This window comes from Durio zibethinus, chromosome 1, assembly GCF_047325235.1.
Source record: "Durio zibethinus cultivar Kanyao isolate XHJ-2024 chromosome 1, ASM4732523v1, whole genome shotgun sequence".
NCBI lineage: Eukaryota > Viridiplantae > Streptophyta > Magnoliopsida > Malvales > Malvaceae > Durio > Durio zibethinus.
In genome coordinates this window covers 9,213,956-9,218,942 of record NC_143162.1, presented here as the reverse complement: position 1 = coordinate 9,218,942, position 4,987 = coordinate 9,213,956, and the positions used below count along the sequence as shown (strand labels likewise).

Genomic DNA, 4,987 nt, shown 5'->3' with positions numbered 1-4,987 from the left:
AAGTAAGCCCAAATTATTTGGATTCTTCACAACCTAAAGATCATCAAGGTGATGAAATAAATGTGATAAAATCATTACAAATCGTTTAACTCCATCCACCAGATTATATATATTTACATACAATGGTTATTGGCATTCCTTAATAAAGTTACCAAAAGCTTATGAAATAGAACCCAAGAATATTGATTATAGATTTTCAAAAACAATGACATAATTCACATATATATATATATATATAAAGTTCCTTAATTTATATGTGTTTCAAAAAAATACGACTTTACTCATTTATCTTATATTGGCGAGTTGATGAGTGGTTGCTTGCCCATTCTTCTCATATTCTTTTCACCCAACCGTTACCACTCATTCTGTAACATTGAAATCAAAGTAAATACGAAACCAAGTTTGAATTAATCTTATAACATCATGTAAATAAGGCGTGGCCATAGCCACAACAAATGAAGAGATAATGAGATAAATGTGAAGCTAAATAAGAGTAGATGTTGCCACATAGAATTCCACCTACAAAAACTAAAAGCAAAAAATATATATACATAGCAAAAACTTGTAACTACAAAAAGGATTACACCTATGCTAATGATTCCATTTAAAACAATTTTAACGACACATATTTCTTAGATTGAATTATTCCTCAAACTCATACAATCAACCCATAAATCATACACTATCAAAATTTTGTTTGTCACCGACAGAATACTGATAAAATTTTAAAAAAAAAACCACTTTTTCCGACGAATTGTTAATGGAATTAAATCCGTCGCTAAAAGTTTGGTTCGAATTGCCATCAATTTTGCTGATTGATTTTTCCATTGCTAAAAGTTATCAACAGATTTTCTAACGAAAAAATCTGTTGGTAAAAAAATAAAAAAATAAAAAGAAATTTTAACATTACTGACGAAAATTCTGTATCTAAAATCGTCTATAAAAATATTTTTAAAAAATTAATATTACCGACAAAATTTTGGTTAGTAAAACGGTTACTAAAATCAAAAAATTTTCAAATCGCCCCCGGTTGGGCAACGCAATTTTTCCCCCAATTTCTTTCCTAAATCCCTAATTCCCATTCCCCTTCCCTCTCTCCCCGCCACCTTGCCGTCCTCTCCCGCCATCCAAGTGAGCCGACTGACGTCAGTGTCGCCCCTCCCTCTTTGAATTCAACATCTTTGAAAAGCACTGATTTCATGAATCCATCTTTTAATCTTGACTAACGTTTTTTTTACTCTGTAATGGATAGGCTGAACATCTTTTTCTTGACTCTTATGGAAATTTAAAGGCTTCTGACTTTGGATTGAATGCATTGCCTCAGCAAGTAAGCATATTGACTTCTATTTAGGTTCTATACAGCAAAGAGTATTCACTTAAAATTTTTATCTCTCTCATAATATGTTCATACCCATGAACAACGGGTTAGACTTCTCCATACAACATGTGGAACTCCAAATTATGTTGCACCAACGGTACATTCATTCAAGCAATTTAAGGATTATGCTACAAAATTGTCTTATTGTTTACCACGCTTTGCCATTGTGTTTGACTTCAAGATATAATTGATTTTGCTTACGACTTTGGTCAAATTAGTTATTGTCTGTACCAGCCTCTTGCATTTTGAACTGCTGGAAATTTGAAATTGCTTGCATTAATTTTTTTTCTCTAAAGTAGGATTCCGTATGTCAATTCCACTAAAGAATATAAAAAAGTTCCAAATCAAATTTTAACACAATTAGCACTAGACAAGCAAAGCCCAATTTGCTAAGTCCTATATGTCGCCTTAGATTTGATACAAAAGTCTTCTTACATGGGAGTCTACAGTTATTTTAACTACTGATCTTTAACTTTGCTGCGTTTGCTCTGTTTCTCCAACAAATAATGATCCATTCATTGGATTTAATGTACCTTTTTATCAATTATTACAAGTATTGAGGAAATAAATACATATTAATCAATGTTACGATTGCAAAGAAACTAATAAGATGCCTAAAATACCGTATCATTAGTTAGTGATACTTGCTAGGAATTATTTCTCTTTGGTTAAGGGAGGGAAAGGGCTAAGATGCCAAAGGTACTAGGGATGTTACAGCTGAATTAAAATTGAATAATGGCAAATCATGGCTGTAGTTTTTTAATATCTTCATCATAATTTTTTTAAAATCTTTAGCATTGATAGTTTTTGGCCTTTCCGTTTTTCATCGTGGTAGTTTACTACTTTCTGTATTTCTTAATAACTTAAAAGCTAGTCTTGATTGTAAATTGTAAGCATGTGGTGCTTAAATATGCATCAGTACTTTTAAAGACGTGCATGTTTAAGGTTTTGTTATGTAGTTGAATTTCTCATGGTAAATCATTAGCCATCAGGTGTTCAGCAGCCTGGGTTATGATGCTGCAACTGCTGATGTGTGGTCATATGGAGTCATTCTCTTTGTTATACTGGCTGGGTATCTCTCATTTGATCAGATAGACCTTCCAACGTTGTATAAAAAGGTTAGACACCATTTTTTTTGCATGTTTGACAATTAATGCATTATTAATTTGCAACATGCTTATTCTTATGAGTGAACAATTCTGCCAACATTTGTGGGCACTGGCTACTATTAAGCTATTTGTGTACGGTTATGTTGCAATGCTCTTGTATCTTTTCCCTCCATTCTTTCGAGTTGTAATGAATGCTTGCCATCTTATTCAATGCCTAAGGGTGTTACCTTCGAGTCTATATATTCTTTTAGTTGACTCACCAACAACTACATGGATATTATAGTCCTTTCATTGATTCTTTTGGTAATATGCATCCAAGATTGCTTTACTATATTTGTGGTGTATATTGCCTCTATTACACCCTCTAGTTATAGAAAGGAAGGTTAGCGTCTGCCTCACTTATTCTGAAGAGTCTGCAATTTGTGAAAAGTTGGACCCAATCAAACGGTGCTCGGCTTTGCTGTTGAGTTTTACTAATATGATCCTGATTAAACTTGTGTCACCTTTATTAAACATGGATATTGTTCTGATGAAGTGGTGATGGTTTATCATATTTGTGTTTCAGTGTTTAGTGCACTCTCTATATGATTATAACAAACTCTGATATAACTCAATTTAGCCTTTATATGCTTCATCTTAGAATAAATAAAGTATAACTCTTACAATAGAACAGCAATCCAATATAACTCTTTTTGGCATTTTTTTTATAGGTCTACCTTTGTCTTAAAGTTTTTTTAAGACATAGGAAAATGGTTAGAAGCTTTGGTGGAAAAGCAGTGTATGGTTCTCTGTCATACATTCTTACGTTAGTTGTATGAAGCCATTTTTATTTTTAATTTTTGGTTGGTTGCTTGGAAGTTTTTAAGTCAAATTGAAACTCTGGCTATCCTAAATATTAGCAATTTCATATGTTGAAATGATGGACAAATTTGTGCATGTATTGGTGTCAAACTTATTTACCTGAGCTTAATTGGTCTTGGTTTCATCAACCTATATGGAGCATTCTTGGGGGAAAAGGGGAATAATTAATGTTGTTATGTGTTTTTACTTGAAATTTTAAAAGTTTCTGAAGTTTTCACGCAGGTTTCCTTTCCTCATTGACCCAAGTTCTGGAATATCAATGTATGGAAATGGTATATGGTGAAGCTTCTTCTGACCTGGATGTTTGCAACATTAACTGCTATTAATTTCTTCTGCAATGATTTCCTGTTCTATTCAAATCTGGCTAGTAAATAATTACTTGTTTGATAATGAATTGAGCATGATAATTATAAGTTATGGATGAGAATGACTTTAAATATTTATGTATATGTAATATCATATTATATAGTACTATATAATAAATATTTTGGTCTCTGCCACATTTGTAGTCAAGCTATTAGAAACTTGCCAAATGTGGACCCACCATCTATCAAGGTTTTACCGGACAATTTTGTTTGCTCACCTCTTATCTTATGAATTTGATAACCTAGTTAGTCAACATAACTTTGTGTTTGTGCTATTCTTGTTTTATCTGGCCCAAGCTATTCTATAGTCATATAGATTATTAGTGCAATACTGCAATACATGTTTAATACTAACAATGAAACTCTTGATATCAATGAAGTTTTGGAGAACATTTAGCCTTTCTATAAGTCATCATCCCTATTTTAAAATGTGCCATCTGTTGGAGTAAGAAAACATATACTATCTTTTATGGAGTCTTTTCATAACTTAATGTCTTCTATGATAACTAATGTTGGATGATATCCACTTTGTTAGCTGTTGGAACCATTCTTCTTTATTTTGTTGTGTTAATAATATTTTTGATTGCTTATTAAATTCTCATGCATCTACAGTCTTTAAAGAAAGAAGCAGACCAATTAAAAGCTAATCTCCTAAAGACTGAGGCTGTCACTAAGCTTGCTAAGAAAAAATATCATGAAGAAACTGAAATGTTAGACAAATTGCTTGCGTGTATTACTAAATGTTTGTACAAAATTTGTAACATATATGTATTTTTTGTATTTTTATTTAATAGAATTCATAAACAATTTTGTAAAATATTTTAAATTCTTTTATAAATAAAATGGAATATTTTGTTTATTTATATTTTTATTTATGTCTATTAAGTATTCATGTAATTACTTTAAAAATAAATTTAAAAACTAAAACAAAATGATAAAAAAATATAAATATAATTTATTAAATATAATTGAAAAATAAATATTACCGATGAATTATCGAAAAAAAAATCCATCAATAATTACTAACAGATTTTGTTCATTACTGATTTTGCTAACATCGATGAAAAATTTTTGTCAATAATATCAACAAAAAATTAACTTTTACCAATAAAATTTTGTATCGGTAAAAGATATTTTTCTAGTAGTAATATCTAAAAGCCAAGTTACCAACCATTAATTATAAGATTCATGAACACCTCTTATAAGTGAGAGAAAACATTCATAGTAATAATAAAAAAAGTCAAGTGTTAAAAATTTAAGATTTCTACTCAAGT

At 30.6% G+C, this 4,987-nt stretch overlaps 1 long non-coding RNA gene across 2 annotated transcripts; it reads left to right on the top strand.

Moving 5' to 3' along the window:
- Window positions 1-385: 385 nt before the first annotated feature.
- Window positions 386-4,572, top strand: LOC149520336 (uncharacterized). Of its 2 annotated transcripts, XR_016343015.1 has the most exons (6): window positions 386-1,145; window positions 1,253-1,327; window positions 2,371-2,496; window positions 3,198-3,265; window positions 3,571-3,711; window positions 4,326-4,572. It is a non-coding gene; the product is annotated as an uncharacterized LOC149520336 (long non-coding RNA). The 2 variants fall into 2 exon arrangements; XR_016343013.1 differs by lacking the exon at window positions 3,198-3,265.
- The last annotated feature ends 415 nt before the right edge of the window (window positions 4,573-4,987 follow it).